Consider the following 18,876-nt stretch of genomic DNA (forward strand, 5'->3'; position numbering starts at 1 on the left):
GTATCGCGTCTCCCGTGTCTGCGCCCGCGCCTCCCGTGCCTGCGGCCGTGCCATGTAGACAAAGACAGAACCCAGGCGCGCAGAGAGCAACGAGTCGATGCCAGTGCCTTCACGTCTGTCGCCATCATCGAGGAGAAGTAGAACACGAGAGATCACCGCCGCTTGGGTCCCATGAAGGCCGACGCCGAGGCGACGCCGCGTACACAGTCGGTGTCTTGCCCAGTTCTTCTCTTGCGAGGACCTTCGCCGATCCCGCATGGAGTCCATAGAAGCGGAGGCGCCGCCTTCCCCTTCGCTAAAGCATCAGCCGGGGGTTCCACTCCGATGAGCGGTGGGGAAGTGAGCCGTCATTTGCGCTGAAGCATATACCTCCGGGGCTCCCGGCAGTTCGATGATCGGGCTGCCGGACATGAGGAAGACAAAGGGACCCGTGGGAGGCCATTTAGATTAGGTATTATTATACCTCCAGAGCCGGATTAGCACCACTTAGTTGATGTAAATGTAATGAAATCTGCCATGTTTATATGAAAATCCGGCATTTTTATATGAAATCCGGTTGTGTTTGCACGAATTTTGTCCAGATGGTTCAAGTTGTTGTGAAAATGTATGCGGCTACGGTTGGATGGCGTCCTTCCGCATTCTTGTCCGTGGACGGATGCGGGGGGAATTTGCGGGTTGTCGTTGGAGATGCCCTAAGGGCGCGCTTGGTTTGCTCGCATTAAACCTAGCCAAAAAACGGTTGTTTGGTTGTCTAGCACGCATCAGAATCTTGGCCCACACGAAACTTAAAGCACTCCTCAGCGAGGCCCGCTAGGAACGCCCGAATCAGCAGTTTCCAACGAGTCAGGCTCGAGCAATGCAAGGGAAGGGAACACGAGGCTGACCTTCTGTGGCTACGAAGATGGCAGGAGCTCGTGCATGTCTCCGAAAAAGCGGCGGATGATTTTGCGTCACCGCTCGCCGATTCGGTCGACCTATATAGCTAGGGCGATCGCAGCGGCAAAACTCCCGCCACCATTTTCCCTGTCTCGAGCTTTCCTCCGGCGCAGATCCACATCGACGACGAGGTAAGCGGCGCAACTGCTCCGGCCACCGGTTGACGACGGTGACGAATCGACGACACCTCTTCTCCGACGTGTTCAGCGCCTCCTCCGCGGTTGCTCTTTGTATTATAGTTCATTTTTTGGTACCAAGTTGTTTTCTAAAGTGTATTTTGTGTTGCTTTGTTTGAAAAGAAAAAGACCTAGTGAAGAAAATCATCAATATCCCTAAAGACCTAAAAAACTATTTCCCCTCCAAATAACTTATAGTTGCTTGAATAGTTTGCTACATTTCTCGTGTCTAGATAATCCTTCCTAAATAGAAAATGTTCAAAACTTCAATTTATACCTTTCACCGGTTAGGTAATACAGCGAATTATCATGGCTCTTTTATTCTTTGATCATAACTTATATTTCAACGAATTAATTATTTTCTCTCTACTTTCACATTTAACACTACTTAAAAAATATATGCTATTGGACTTAACATTGTGGTGAATTTATTGTTAGGTACTTGACCATAGTTGATGATATATGGGATATATATGCATGGCGTGTTATTCAACATGCTTTCCCAGAAAATAATCTTGGCAACTGACTAACAACAACTACAAGAATTCAGGATGTGGCTACGACATGTTGCTCCGTTCAAGCAGATATTGTTTTTAAAATGAAGCCCCTTGGCGATAGAGACTTAAGAAGATTGTTTATTCACTTCTTCTTCGGTACAATACTCTTAAACACATCAACGCACGAGATTCTTCGATACCCCTTCATAATAAAGGGTAGGATGGTCTTTTTTTAAAATACGTCCCAAACATATATGGCGTGGAAGATACTTTCGGCTGGGCCAACCCATTGATGAAGGTTGTTACTACCTTTTGAGCACTGCGTTGGTTTTCCCCGAAGAGGAAGGGATGATGCAACAAAGTAGTGTAAGTATTTCCCTCAGTTTTTGAGAACCAAGGTATCAATCCAGTAGGAGGCTACTCGCGAGTCCCTTGTACCTGCACAAAACAAATAAATCCTCGCAACCAACGCAAATAGGGGTTGTCAATCCCTATAAGGCCACTTACGAGAGTGAGATCTGATACATATGATAAGATAATATTTTTGGTATTTTTGTGACAAAGATGCAAAGTAAAATAAAGGCAAAGTAAAAAACAAAGGAAATAACTAAGTAGTAGGAGATTAACATGATAAAGATAGAACCGGGGGCCATAGGTTTCACTAGTGATTTCTCTTGAGGGCATAAGTATTCCACGGTGGGCGAACAAATTACTGTTGAACAATTGACATAATTAAGCATAGTTATGAGAATATCTAGGTATGATCATGTATATAGGCATCATGTCCGAGACAAGTAGACTGACTCCTGCCTGCATCTACTACTATTACTCCACTCATCGACCGCTATCCATCATGCATCTAGAGTATTAAGTTAAAAACAGAGTAACGCCTTAAACAAGATGACATGATGTAGATGGATAGACTCATGCAATATGAAGAAAACGCCATCTTATTATCCTCGATGGCAACAATACAATACGTGCCTTGCTGCCCCTACTGTCACTGGGAAAGGACACCGCAAGATTGAACCCAAAGCTAAGCACTTCTCCCATTGCAAGAAAGATCAATCTAGTAGGCCAAACCAAACTGATAATTCGAAGAGACTTGTAAAGATAACCAACCATACATAAAAGAATTCAGAGAAGATTCAAATATTATTCATAGATAGACTTGATCATAAACCCACAATTCATCGGTCTCAACAAACACACCGCAAAAAAAAGATTACATCGAATAGTTCTCCACAAGAGAGGGGGAGAACATTGTATTGAGATCCAAAAAGAGAGAAGAAGCCATCTAGCTACTAACTATGGACCCGTAGGTCTGAAGTAAACTACCCACACTTCATCGGAGGGGCTATGGTGTTGATGTAGAAGCCCTCCGTGATCGATGCCCCCTCCGGTGGAGCTCCGGAACAGGCCCCAAGATGGGATCTCGTGGATACAGAAAGTTACGGTGGTGGAATTAGGGTTTTGGATCCGTATCTGATCATTTGGGGGTACGTAGGTATATATAGGAGGAAGGAGTACGTCGGTGGAGCAACAGGGGGCCCACGAGGGTGGAGGGCGCGCCTGGGGGGGGGGGTAGGCGCGCCCCCTACCTCGTGGCCTCCTGTTTTCTTTCTTGACGTAGGGTTCAAGTCTCCCGGATCATAATCTTCCTAAAAATCATGTTCCCGAAGGTTTCATTCCGTTTGGACTCCGTTTGATATTCCTTTTCTTCGAAACCCTAAAACAGGCAAAAAAACAGCAATTTTGGGCTGGGCCTCCGGCTAATAGGTTAGTCCCAAAAATTATATAAAAGTGGATAATAAAGCCCAATAATGTTCAAAACACTAGATAATATAGCATGTAGCAATCAAAGTTATAGATACGTTGGAGACGTATCAAGCATCCCCAAGCTTAATTCCTGCTCGTCCTCGAGTAGGTAAATGATAAAAACAGAATTTTTGATGTGGAATGCTACTTGGCATAATTTCAATGTAATTCTTCTTAATTGTGGTATGAATATTCAGATTCGAAAGATTCAAGACAAAAGTTTAATATTGACATAGAAATAATAATACTTCAAGCATACTAACTAAGCAATTATGTCTCTTCAAAATAACATGGCCAAAGAATGCCTCTATATGAATGCCTCTGGCGGTGTACCGGGATATCCAATGACTCATGAGTGACATGTATGAAGAAATTATGGACGGTGGCTTTGCCACAAATACGATGTCGACTACATGATCATGCTAAGCAATATGACAATGATGGGGTGTGTCATAATAAACGGAACGGTGGAAAGTTGCATGGCAATATATCTCGGAATGGCTATGGAAATGACACAATAGGTAGGTATGGTGGCTATTTTGAGGAAGGTATATGGCGGGTGTATGATACCGGCGAAAGGTGCATGGTATTAGAGAGGCTAGCAAAGGTGGAAGGGTGAGAGTGCGTATAATCCATGGACTCAACATTAGTCATAAAGAACTCATATACTTATTGCAAAAATCTACAAGTTATCAAAGCAAAGTATTACGCGCATGCTCCTAGGGGTATAGATTGGTAGGAAAAGACCATCGCTCGTTCCTGACCGCCACTCATAAGGAAGACAATCAATAAATAAATCATGCTCCGACTTCATCACATAACGGTTCACCATACGTGCATGCTACGGGAATCACAAACTTTAACACAAGTATTTCTCAAATTCACAACTACTCAACTAGTACAACTTTAATATCACCATATTCATATCTCAAAACAATTATCAAGCATCGAACTTCTCATAGTATTCAACACACTCATAAGAAAGTTTTATTATTAATCTTATATACCAAGCATATTAAGACTTTAAGCAAATTACCATGCTATTAAAGACTCTCAAAATAATCTAAGTGAAGTATGAGAGATCAATAGTTTCTATAAAACAAATCCACCACCGTGCTCTAAAAGATATAAGTGAAGTACTAGACCAAAACTATATAGCTCAAAAGATATAAGCGAAGCACATAGAGTATTCTAACAAATTCCAAATCATATATGGCTCTCTCAAAAGGTGTGTACAGCAAGGATGATTGTGGTAAAATAACAAATAAAGACTCAAATAATACAAGACGCTCCAAGCAAAACACATATCATGTGGCGAATAAAAATATAGCTCCAAGTAAAGTTACCGATAGAAGTAGACGAAAGAGGGGATGCCTTTCGGGGCATCCCCAAGCTTTGGCTTTTAGGTGTACTTAGATTATCTTGGGGGTGCCATGGGCATCCCCAAGCTTAGGCTCTTGCCACTCCTTGTTCCATAATCCATCAAATCTTTACACAAAACTTGAAAACTTCACAACACAAAACTTAAAGTAGAAAATCTCGTGAGCTCCGTTAGCGAAAGAAAATAAAAGACCACTTCAAGGTACTGTAATGAACTCATTCTTTATTTATATTGGTGTTATACCTACTGTATTCCAACTTTTCTATGGTTTATAAACTATTTTACTAGCCATAGATTCATCAAAATAAGCAAACAACACACGAAAAACGGAATCTGTCAAAAACAGAATAGTCTGTAGTAATCTGTAGCTAGCACAAGATCTGGAACCCCAAAAATTCTAAAATAAATTTCTGGACGTGAGGAATTTATCTATTAATCATTTTCAAAAGGAATTAACTAAATATTACTTTCCAAATAAAAATTACAGCAGTTCTCGTGAGCGCTAAAGTTTCTGTTTTTTACAGCAAGTTCAACAAGACTTTCCCCAAGTCTTCCCAACGGTTCTACTTGGCACAAACACTAATTAAACACAAAAAACACAACCAAACAGAGGCTAGATAAATTATTTATTACTAAACAGGAGCAAAAAGCAAGGAATAAAAATAAAATTGGGTTGCCTCCCAACAAGCGTTATCGTTTAACGCCCCTAGCTAGGCATAACAAGCAAGAATAGATCTAGGTATTGCCATCTTTGGTAGGCAATCCATAAGTGGCTCTCATAATAGATTCATAAGGTAATTTAATTTTATTTCTAGGAAAGTGTTCCATGCCTTTCCTTAATGGAAATTGGAATCTAATATTTCCTTCCTTCATATCAATAATTGCACCAATCGTTCTAAGGAAAGGTCTAGCAAGAATAATAGGACATGAAGGATTGCAATCTATGTCAAGAACAATAAAATCTACGGGCACATAATTCCTATTTGCAACAATAAGAACATCATTAATTCTTCCCATAGGTTTCTTAATAGTGGAATCCGCAAGGTGCAAGTTTAAAGAGCAATCATGAAAATCACGGAAACCTAACAAATCACACAAAGTCTTTGGAATCGTGGAAACACTAGCACCAAAATCACATAAAGCATAGCATTCATGATCTTTAATTTTAATAGTTGGTTCCCACTCATCATAAAGTTTTCTAGGGATAGAAACTTCCAATTCAAGTTTTTCTTCATAAGGTTGCATCAAGGCATCAACGATATGTTTAGTAAACGCTTTATTTTGACTATAAGCATGAGGAGAATTTAGCATGGATTGCAACAAGAAAATACAATCAATCAAAGATCAATTTTCATAGTTAAATTACTTGAAATCCATAATAGTGGGTTTAGCAACATCTAGCGTTTTAATTTCTTCAATCCCACTTTTATCAAATTTAGCATCAAGATCAACAAATTCCGAATTATTGGAACGCCTTCTAGGTAAAGGTGGATCATATTCAGTCCCATCATTATCAAGATTCATATTGCAAAACAAAGATTTAATAGGGGACACATCAATAACTTTTAGATCTTCATCATAATTTTCATAGCAACTAGAAGAGCACGCTCTTATAAAGGCACCTTTCTTAGCACGCATCCTAGCGTTTCTTTCTTTGCACTCATCAATGGAAATTCTCATGGCTTTGAGAGACTCATTGATATCATGCTTAGGTGGAATAGATCTAAGTTTCAAAAAATCAACATCAAGAGAAATTCTATCAACGTTCTTAGCCAAATCATCAATCTTAAGCAATTTTTCTTCAATCATAGCATTAAAATTCTTTTGCGAAGTAATAAATTCTTTAATATTAGATTCAAAATCAGAGGGCATCTTATTATAATTTCCATAAGAATTGTTGTAGGAATTACCATAATTATTAGAGGGATTACTAGGATAAGGCCTAGGGTTGAAATTTCCTCTATACGCGTTGTTACCAAAATTGTTCCTACCAACAAAATTCACATCCATAGATTCATTATTATTCTCAATCAAAGTAGACAAGGGCATATCATTAGGATCAGAAGAAACACTCTTATTAGCAAATAATTTCATAAGTTCATCCATCTTTCCACTCAAAACATTAATTTCTTCTATCGCATGCACCTTTTTATTAGTAGATCTTTCAGTATGCCATTGAGAATAATTAACCATAATATTATCTAGGAGTTTAGTAGCTTCTCCTAAAGTGATTTCCATAAAAGTGCCTCCCGCGGCCGAATCTAAAAGATTTCCTAGAAGCAAAATTCAATCCGGCATAAAAATTCTGAACAATCATCCACAAATTTAAACCATGAGTAGGGCAATTACGTATCATTAATTTCATTCTCTCCCAAGCTTGTGCAACATGTTCATGACCAAGTTGCTTAAAATTCACAATATCGTTTCTAAGAGAGATGATCTTAGCGGGAGGAAAATACTTAGAGATAAAAGCATCTTTGCACTTATTCCATGAATCAATACTATTTTTAGGCAAAGACGAAAACCAAGCTTTAGCACGATCTCTAAGCGAAAAAGGAAATAGTTTCAATTTAAGAATATCATTATCCACATCTTTCTTCTTTTGCATGTCACACAAATCAACGAAGCTATTTAGATGGGTAGCGGCATCTTCACTAGGAAGGCCGGAAAACAGATCTTTCATGACAAGATTCAGCAAAGCGGTATTAATTTCACAAGATTCAGCATCGGTAAGAGGAGCAATCGGAGTGCTAATAAAATCATTGTTGTTGGTATTGGTGAAGTCACACAATTTAGTATTATCTTGAGCCATCGTGACAAGCAAGCAAACTAACACACAAGCAAACAAAAAGCAAGCGAGCAAAAAGAGGCAAATAGAGAAAGAGAGGGAGGATAGAGAAAGAGAGGGAGGATAGAGAGAGAGAGAGAGGGCGAATAAAACGGCAAGGGTGAAGTGGGGGAGAGGAAAACGAGAGGCAAATGGCAAATAATGTAATGCGGGAGATAAGGGTAGGTGATGGGTACTTGGTATGTTGACTTTTGCATAGACCTCCCCGGCAATGGTGCTAGAAATCCTTCTTGCTACCTCTTGAGCACTGCGTTGGTTTTCCCCGAAGAGGAAGGGATGATGCAGCAAAGTAGCGTAAGTATTTCCCTCAGTTTTTGAGAACCAAGGTATCAATCCAGTAGGAGGCTACGCGCAAGTCCCTCGTACCTGCACAAAACAAATAAATCCTCACAACCAATGCAAATAGGGGTTGTCAATCCCTATAAGGCCACTTACGAGAGTGAGATCTGATAGATATGATAAGATAATATTTTTGGTATTTTTGTGATAAAGATGCAAAGTAAAATAAAGGCAAAGTAAATAACAAAGTAGTAGGAGATTAATATGATAAAGATAGACCCGGGGGCCATAGGTTTCACTAGTGGCTTCTCTCGAGAGCATAAGTATTCTACGGTGGGTGAAAAAATTACTGTTGAGCAATTGACAGAATTGAGCATTGTTATGAGAATATCTAGGTATGATCATGTATATATGCATCACGTCCGAGACAAGTAGACTGACTCCTGCCTGCATGTACTACTATTACTCCACTCATCGACCGCTATCCAGCATGCATCTAGAGTATTAAGTTAAAAACAGAGTAACGCCTTAAGCAAGATGACATGATGTAGAGGGATAGACTCATGCAATATGAAGAAAACCCCATCTTGTTATCCTTGATGGCAACAATACAATACGTGCCTTGCTGCCCCTACTGTCACTAGGAAAGGACTCCGCAAGATTGAACCCAAAGCTAAGCACTTCTCCCATTGCAAGAAAGATCGAGGCCAAACCAAACTGATAATTCGAAGAGACTTGCAAAGATAACCAATCATACATAAAAGAATTCAGAGAAGATTCAAATATTATTCATAGATAGACTTGATCATAAACCCACAATTCATCGGTCTCAACAAACACACCGCAAAAAGAAGATTACATCAAATAGTTCTCCTCAAGAGAGGGGGAGAACATTGTATTGAGATCCAAAAAGAGAGAAGAAGCCATCTAGCTACTAACTATGGACCCGTAGGTCTGAAGTAAACTACTCACACTTCATCGGATGGGCTATGGTGTTGATGTAGAAGCCCTCCGTGATCGATGCCCCCTCCAACGGAGCTCTGAAACAGGCCCCAAGATGGGATCTTGTGGATACAGAAATTTATGGCGGTGGAATTAGGGTTTTGGCTCCGTATCTGATCATTTGGGGGTACGTAGGTATATATAGGAGGAAGGAGTACGTCGGTGGAGCAACAGGGGGCCCATGAGGGTGGAGGGCGCACCTGGGGGGTAGGCGCGCCCCCTACCTCGTGGCCTCCTGTTTTCTTTCTTGACGTAGGGTTCAAGTCTCTCGGATCATAATCTTCCTAAAAATCACGTTCCCGAAGGTTTCATTCCGTTTGGACTCCGTTTGATATTCCTTTTCTTCGAAACCCTAAAACAGGCAAAAAACAACAATTCTGGGCTGGGCCTCCGGTTAATAGGTTAGTCCCAAAAATAATATAAAAGTGGATAATAAAGCCCAATAATGTTCAAAACAGTAGATAATATATCATGGAGCAATCAAAAATTATAGATGCGTTGGAGACGTATCAGTTGCGCGATGCGAGATCTAAAAAATCACAAAATACATGACCTAGCTAAGAATCGAACCGCAAATCTCATACACATATGAAGTGTAAGTGCATCTAGTGCCCTTAGTGATTTTGGTGTATTGAAGACTTATAGGTTAAGGGACTAATGTGTTTATGAGTGTACACAAGTGCATAAGTCTATGAGGAGTTTGATATTTACAGATAAAGTCGACCCCTAAAAATGAAGTTCTTCAACTGAAGACTTTGGCTTTCTGAAGACTTTCTGAAGACTTTGATAGTGAAGAAATTGGTGCAATCCTAAAGACCTGGTATTCATACGAGGAACATGAAGCATGAAGACTTTTGTTTTCGTAGTTTCATTTTCTCTTTCTTGAGTCATAGGAAACACCGTACTGTTAAAGGGGGTCGAGGAAATACTAAGGAAAAGTTTCCATGTGATGCTCAACTCAAATCCCACCTACCAATCCCTTCGAGTGAAGCCATTGGAAATCTCATACAGTTCAGTCAAATTTCTTCAGTGACAGAGACGAAGTTCTTCTGGTCTCTGAGGAATTTGTTCTGACTGAGGAGTTAGGAATTCGCCAGTGCGGATTACCTACACAGTGAGGAACATGATAGCCCTGAGGAATTTGATACTCAAAATTCTGACCGTTGTTGTGCTATGCGCCAGCTGTCCCAAAATATCTACCCACTTAACGGTCGTATCATTGAAGGGTATTTATGTCTTATCATGTCGGGCTGCTCCCTAGGCTATAAATAGCCGCCCCCTACAACCACTAGCTGGTTGGCTGCTCCGAGAGAAACTGACACTTGTCATTTGAGAGCATCCCATCCTCTGAGGACTTTGAGTGAAAATCATCAAGTGAGGAAAACCCAAACCCAAACACCTACAAACCCAAAGTGATTGAGCATCACTAAAGAGATTGATCATGCCTGGATCTGACGCTTGTTACCTTTGAAGACTATGCATCTTCCAGACGGTTAGGCATCATGGTCTAGAGTATCCAAGAGGAAATTGTGGATCGCCGAGTGACCAAGTCTATGAAGGTTTGGAAGTCACCTGAAGACTTACCACGAGTAATTGGCTGAGGTCTGTGTGACCTTAGCTCAAGGGGAAGACGGTGAGGACTGAGTGTTCTGAACTGCGTGTTCAAAACTGGGTGTCCGGGACCGTGTGTCCTCTGGTTTAAATACCTAGCCGCCCTAACGAGACGTACAACTGTCACAGCAGTTGGAACTGGTCTACCAAATCATGGTCTTCACCAAGCTACCTGGTTCCATTTCCTCAACCCTTCCATTTCCTCTTTTATGTGTTGAGTGCTTGTTCATATCTGTTTGAAGACTTTGACTAAAGACTTTCTCAATTTCCTCAGTTCAATTTCTTCAGTCTGTTTGTGTTATCCTGCGTTATCCTGTGTTTACGCTTTCTGTACTCTGTACTTGTTTTCATTTCATCATGGAGACCATGCTCATGCACTCCTATGTTTACTTTTGAGTACTTATTCCGCTACAAGTAGTTCTTCACTCAGGAATTTCCTCACCCACAAATTCCCCAGTGAAGAATTCATAAATATCACCTATTCACCCCCTCTAGTCGATATAACGCACTTTCAATTGGTGTCAAAGCAAGGTACTCCCTTGTTCTGTGTGATTTTGGTTTAACCACCTGGAGTTTTAGTTATGTTGACCGCAGGTATGATCAAGGTTTCTGCTGGGTGTCCTACCTTCGATGGGACGGACTACCCCTACTGGAAGAATAAGATGTGCATGCATCTTGAGGCAATTGATAACGATCTCTGGTACGTTGTGGAGAATGATGTTCCCTCTATCACTCCCACCATCAATGCTGCTAATGTGAAGAGATTCAAGCAACTCGACTCTCAAGCGAAGAATTGAAGGAAATATGCCCTAGAGGCAATAATAAAGTTATTATTTATTTCCTTATATCATGATAAATGTTTATTATTCATGCTAGAATTGTATTAACCGGAAACATAATACATGTGTGAATACATAGACAAACAGAGTGTCACTAGTATGCCTCTACTTGACTAGCTCGTTAATCAAAGATGGTTATGTTTCCTAACCATGGACAAAGAGTTGTTATTTGATTAACGGGATCACATCATTAGGTGAATGATCTGATTGACATGACCCATTCCATTAGCTTAGCACCCGATCGTTTAGTATGTTGCTATTGCTTTCTGCATGACTTATACATGTTCCTATGACTATGAGATTATGCAACTCCCGTTTGCCGGAGGAACACTTTGTGTGCTACCAAACGTCACAACGTAAATGGGTGATTATAAAGGTGCTCTATAGGTGTCTCCAAAGGTACATGTTGGGTTGGCGTATTTCGAGATTAGGATTTGTCACTTCGAATGTCGGAGAGGTATCTTTGGGCCCTCTCGGTAATGCACATCACATAAGCCTTGCAAGCATTACAACTAATGAGTTAGTTGCGAGATGATGTATTACGAAACGAGTAAAGAGACTTGCCGGTAACGATATTGAACTAGGTATTGAGATACCGACGATCGAATCTCGGGCAAGTAACATATCGATGACAAAGGGAACAACGTATGTTGTTATGCGGTCTGACCGATAAAGATCTTCGTAGAATAGGTGGGAGCCAATATGAGCATCCAGGTTCCGCTATTGGTTATTGACTGGAGACGTGTCTCAGTCATGTCTACATTGTTCTCGAACCCGTAGGGTCCGCACGCTTAAGGTTTCGATGATAGTTATATTATGAGTTTATGAGTTTTGATGTACCGAAGTTAGTTCGGAGTCCCGGATATGATCACGGACATAACGAGGAGTCTCGAAATGGTTGAGACATAAAGATTGATATATTGGACGGCTATATTCGGACACCGGAAGTGTTCCGGGGAAGTTTCGGATAAAACCGGAGCACCGGGGGGTTACCGGAACCCCCCCCGGGGGTTAATGGGCCTCATGGGCCTAAAGTGGAGAAGAGGAGGGGCTGCCAGGGCAGGCCGCGCGCCCCCTCTCCCCTAGTCCGAATTGGACAAGGAGGGAGGGGCGGCGCCCCCCTCTCCTCTCTCCCTTCCTTCCCCCTCTCCTACTTGGACAAGGAAAGGGAGGGGAGTCCTACTCCCGGTAGGAGTAGGACTCCTCCTGCGCGCCTCCTACTAGGGCCGGCCGCACCCCCCTAGGATCCTTTATATACGGAGGCAAGAGGCACCCCATAGACACAAGTTGATCCACGTGATCTTTCTCTTAGCCGTGTGCGGTGCCCCCTTCCACCATAATCCTCGATAATATTGTAGCGGTGCTTAGGCGAAGCCCTGCGACGGTAGAACATCAAGATCGTCACCACGCCGTCGTGCTGACGGAACTCTTCCCTGACACTTTGCTGGATTGGAGTCCGGGGATCGTCATCGAGCTGAACGTGTGCTAAAACTCGGAGGTGCCATAGTTTCGGTGCTTGATCAGTCGGGCCGTGAAGACGTACGACTACATCAACCGCGTTGTGCTAACGCTTCCACTGTCGGTCTACAAGGGTACGTAGATCACACTCTCCCCTCTCGTTGCTATGCATCACCATGATCTTGCGTGTGCGTAGGAAATTTTTTGAAATTACTATGTTCCCCAACAGTGGCATCCGAGCCTAGGTTTTATATGTTGATGTTATATGCACGAGTAGAACACAAATGAGTTGTGGGAGATACAAGTCATACTGCTTACCAGCATGTCATACTTTGGTTCGGCGGTATTGTTGGACGAAGCGGCCCGGACCAACATTACGCGTACGCTTACGCGAGACCGGTTCTCCCAACGTGCTTTGCACAGAGGTGGCTTGCGGGTGACAGTTTCTTCAACTTTAGTTGAACCGAGTGTGGCTACGCCCGGTCCTTGCGAAGGTTAAAACAGCACCAACTTGACAAACTATCGTTGTGGTTTTGATGCGTAGGTAAGATTGGTTCTTGCTTAAGCCCGTAGCAACCACGTAAAACTTGCAACAACAAAGTAGAGGACGTCTAACTTGTTTTTGCAGGGCATGTTGTGATGTGATATGGTCAAGACATGATGCTAAATTTTATTGTATGAGATGATCATGTTTTGTAACCGAGTTATCGGCAACTGGCAGGAGCCATATGGTTGTCACTTTATTGTATGCAATGCAATCGCGCTGTAATGCTTTACTTTATCACTAAGCGGTAGCGATAGTCGTGGAAGCATAAGATTGGCGAGACGACAATGATGCTACGATGGAGATCAAGGTGTCGCGCCGGTGACGATGGTGATCATGATGGTGCTTCAAAGATGGAGATCACAAGCACAAGATGATGATGGCCATATCATATCACTTATGTTGATTGCATGTGATGTTTATCTTTTATGCATCTTATCTTGCTTTGATTGACGGTAGCATTATAAGATGATCTCTCACTAATTATCAAGAAGTGTTCTCCCTGAGTATGCACCATTGCGAAAGTTCTTCGTGCTGAGACACCACGTGATGATCGGGTGTGATAGGCTCTACGTTCAAATACAACGGGTGCCAAACAGTTGCACACGCGGAATACTCAGGTTATACTTGACGAGCCAAGCATATACAGATATGGCCTCGGAACACGGAGACCGAAAGGTCGAGCATGAATCATATAGTAGATATGATCAACATAGTGATGTTCACCAATGAAACTACTCCATCTCACGTGATGATCGGACATGGTTTAGTTGATTTGGATCACGTAATCACTTAGAGGATTAGAGGGATGTCTATCTAAGTGGGAGTTCTTTAAGTAAATTAATTGAACTTAAATTTATCATGAAACTTAGTACCTGATAGTATCTTGCTTGTTTATGCTTGATTGTAGATAGATGGCTCGTGCTGTTGTTCCATTGAATTTTAATGCGTTCCTTGAGAAAGCAAAGTTGAAAGATGATGGTAGCAATTACACGGACTGGGTCCGTAACTTGAGGATTATCCTCATTGCTGCACAGAAGAATTACGTCCTGGAAGCACCGCTGGGTGCCAGGCCTGCTGCTGGAGCAACACCAGATGTTATGAACGTCTGGCAGAGCAAAGCTGATGACTACTCGATAGTTCAGTGTGCCATGCTTTACGGCTTAGAATTGGGACTTCAACGACGTTTTGAACGTCATGGAGCATATGAGATGTTCCAGGAGTTGAAGTTAATATTTCAAGAAAATGCCCGGATTGAGAGATATGAAGTCTCCAATAAGTTCTATAGCTGCAAGATGGAGGAGAACAGTTCTGTCAATGAGCACATACTCAAAATGTCTGGGTATAATAATCACTTGATTCAATTGGGAGTTAATCTTCCAGATGATTGCGTCATTGACAGAATTCTCCAATCACTGCCACCAAGCTACAAGAGCTTCGTGATGAACTATAATATGCAAGGGATGAATAAGACTATTCCCGAGCTCTTCGCAATGCTGAAAGCTGCGGAAGTAGAAATCAAGAAGGAGCATCAAGTGTTGATGGTCAACAAGACCACTAGTTTCAAGAAAAAGGGCAAAGGGAAGAAGAAGGGGAACTTCAAAAAGAACAGCAAGCAAGTTGCTACTCAAGAGAAGAAACCCAAACCTGGACCTAAGCCTGAAACTGAGTGCTTCTACTGCGAGCAGACTGGTCACTGGAAGCGGAACCGCCCCAAGTATTTGGCGGATAAGAAGGATGGCAAGGTGAACAAAGGTATATGTGATATACATGTTATTGATGTGTACCTTACTAATGCTCGTAGTAGCACCTGGGTATTTGATACTGGTTCTGTTGTTAATATTTGCAACTCGAAACAGGGACTACGGATTAAGCGAAGATTGGCTAAGGACGAGGTGACGATGCGCGTGGGAAACGGTTCCAAAGTCGATGTGATCGCAGTCGGCACGCTACCTCTACATCTACCTTCGGGATTAATATTAGACCTAAATAATTGTTATTTGGTGCCAGCGTTGAGCATGAACATTATATCTGGATCTTATTTGATGCGAGACGGTTATTCATTTAAATATGAGAATAATGGTTGTTCTATTTATATGAGTAATATCTTTTATGGTCATGCACCCTTAAAGAGTGGTCTATTCTTATTGAATCTCGATAGTAGTGACACACATATTCATAGTGTTGAAGCCAAAAGATGCAGAGTTGATAATGATGGTGCAACTTATTTGTGGCACTGCCGTTTAGGTCATATCGGTATAAAGCGCATGAAGAAACTCCATACTGATGGGCTTTTGGAACCACTTGATTATGAATCACTTGGTACTTGCGAACCGTGCCTTATGGGTAAGATGACAAAAACACCGTTCTCCGGTACTATGGAGAGAGCAACAGATTTATTGGAAATCATACATACAGATGTATGTGGTCCGATTAATATTGAGGCTCGTGGCGGATATCGTTATTTTCTCACCTTGACAGATGACTTAAGCAGATATGGGTATATCTACTTAATGAAACATAAGTCTGAAACGTTTGAAAAGTTCAAAGAATTTCAGAGTGAAGTTGAAAATCATCGTAACAAGAAAATAAAATTCTATCTGATCGTGGAGGAGAATATTTGAGTTACGAGTTTGGTGTACATTTGAAACAATGTGGAATAGTTTTGCAACTCACGCCACCCGGAACACCATAGCGTAATGGTGTGTCCAAATGTCGTAATCGTACTTTACTAGATATGGTGCGATCTATGATGTCTCTTACTGATTTACCGCTATCATTTTGGGGATATGCTCTAGAGATGGCCGCATTCACGTTAAATAGGGCACCATGAAAATCCGTTGAGACGACGCCTTATGAACTGTGGTTTGGCAAGAAACCAAAGTTGTCGTTTCTGAAAGTTTGGGGCTGCGATGCTTATGTGAAAAAGCTTCAACCTGATAAGCTCGAACCCAAATCGGAGAAATGTGTCTTCATAGGATATCCAAAGGAAACTATTGGATACACCTTCTATCACAGATCCGAAGGCAAGACTTTTGTTGCTAAATTCGGAAACTTTCTGGAGAAGGAGTTTCTCTCGAAAGAAGTGAGTGGGAGGAAAGTAGAACTTGACGAGGTAACTGTACCTACTCCCTTATTGGAAAGTAGTACATCATAGAAACCTGTTTCTGTGACACCTATACTAGTTAGTGAGGAAGCTAATGATGATGATCATGAAACTTCAAAACAAGATACTACTGAACCTCGTAGATCAACCAGAGTGAGATCCGCGCCAGAGTGGTACGGTAATCCTGTTCTGGAAGTCATGCTACTAGATCATGATGAACCTACGAATTATGAAGAAGCGATGGTGAGCCCAGATTCCGCAAAATGGCTTGAAGCCATGAAATCTGAGATGGGATCCATGTATGAGAACAAAGTATGGACTTTGGTTGACTTGCCCAATGATCGGCAAGCTATTGAGAATAAATGGATCTTCAAGAAGAAGACTGATGCTGACGGTAATATTACTGTCTACAAAGCTCGACTTGTCGCAAAAGGTTTTCGGCAAGCTCAAGGGATTGACTACGATGAGACCTTCTCACCCGTAGCGATGCGTAAGTCTGTCCGAATCATGTTAGCAATTGCCGCATTTTATGATTATGAAATCTGGCAGATGGATGTCAAAACTGCATTCCTGAATGGATTTCTGGAAGAAGAGTTGTATATGATGCAACCAGAAGGTTTTGTCGATCCGAAGGGAGCTAACAAAGTGTGCAAGCTCCAGTGATCCATATATGGACTGGTGCAAGCCTCTCAGAGTTGGAATAAACGCTTTGATAGTGTGATCAAAGCATTTGGTTTTATACAGACTTTTGGAGAAGCCTGTATTTACAAGAAAGTGAGTGGGAGCTCTGTAGCATTTCTGATATTATATGTGGATGACATATTACTAATTGGAAATGATATAGAATTTCTGGATGGCATAAAGGGATACTTGAATAAGAGTTTTTCAATGAAAGATCTCAATGAAGCTGCTTACATATCAGGCATTAAGATCTATAGAGATAGATCAAGACGCTTGATTGGACTTTCACAAAGCACATACCTTGACAAAGTTTTGAAGAATTTCAAGATGGATCAAGCAAAGAAAGAGTTCTTGCCTGTATTACAAGGTGTGAAGTTGAGTAAGACTCAATGCCCGACCACTGCAGAAGATAGAGAGAAAATGAAAGATGTTCCCTATGCTTCAGCCATAGGCTCTATCATGTATGCAATGCTGTGTACCAGACCTGATGTGTGCCTTGCTATAAGTCTAGCAGGGAGGTACCAAAGTGATCCAGGAGTGGATCACTGGACAGCGGTCAAGAACATCCTGAAATACCTGAAAAGGACTAAGGATATGTTTCTCATATATGGAGGTGACAAAGAGCTCATCATAAAAGGTTACGTTGATGCAAGCTTTGACACCGATCCGGACAATTCTAAATCGCAAACCGGATACGTGTTTACATTAAACGGTGGAGCTGTCAATTGGTGCAGTTCTAAACAAAGCGTTGTGGTGGGATCTACATGTGAAGCGGAGTACATAGCTGCTTCGGAAGCAGCAAATGAAGGAGTCTGGATGAAGGAGTTCATATCCGATCTAGGTGTCATACCTAGTGCATTGGGTCCAATGAAAATCTTTTGTGACAATACTGGTGCAATTGCCTTGGCAAAGGAATCCAGATTTCACAAGAGAACCAGGCACACCAAGAGACGCTTCAATTCCATCCGGGATCTAGTCCAGGTGGGAGACATAGAGATTTGCAAGATACATACGGATCTGAATGTTGCAGACCCGTTGACTAAGCCTCTTCCACGAGCAAAACATGATCAGCATGAAGGCTCCATGGGTGTTAGAATCATTACTGTGTAATCTAGATTATTGACTCTAGTGCAAGTGGGAGACTGAAGGAAATATGCCCTAGAGGCAATAATAAAGTTATTATTTATTTCCTTATATCATGATAAATGTTTATTATTCATGCTAGAATTGTATTAACCGGAAACATAATACATGTGTGAATACATAGACAAACAGAGTGTCACTAGTATGCCTCTACTTGACTAGCTCGTTAATCAAAGATGGTTATGTTTCCTAACCATGGACAAAGAGTTGTTATTTGATTAACGAGATCACATCATTAGGTGAATGATCTGATTGACATGACCCATTCCATTAGCTTAGCACCCGATCGTTTAGTATGTTGCTATTGCTTTCTTCATGACTTATACATGTTCCTATGACTATGAGATTATGCAACTCCCGTTTGCCGGAGGAACAATTTGTGTGCTACCAAACGTCACAACGTAAATGGGTGATTATAAAGGTGCTCTACAGGTGTCTCCAAAGGTACATGTTGGGTTGGCGTATTACGAGATTAGGATTTGTCACTCCGAATGTCGGAGAGGTATCCCTGGGCCCTCTCGGTAATGCACATCACATAAGCCTTGCAAGCATTACAA

Source organism: Triticum dicoccoides, chromosome 4A, assembly GCF_002162155.2.
Source record: "Triticum dicoccoides isolate Atlit2015 ecotype Zavitan chromosome 4A, WEW_v2.0, whole genome shotgun sequence".
Lineage (NCBI taxonomy): Eukaryota > Viridiplantae > Streptophyta > Magnoliopsida > Poales > Poaceae > Triticum > Triticum dicoccoides.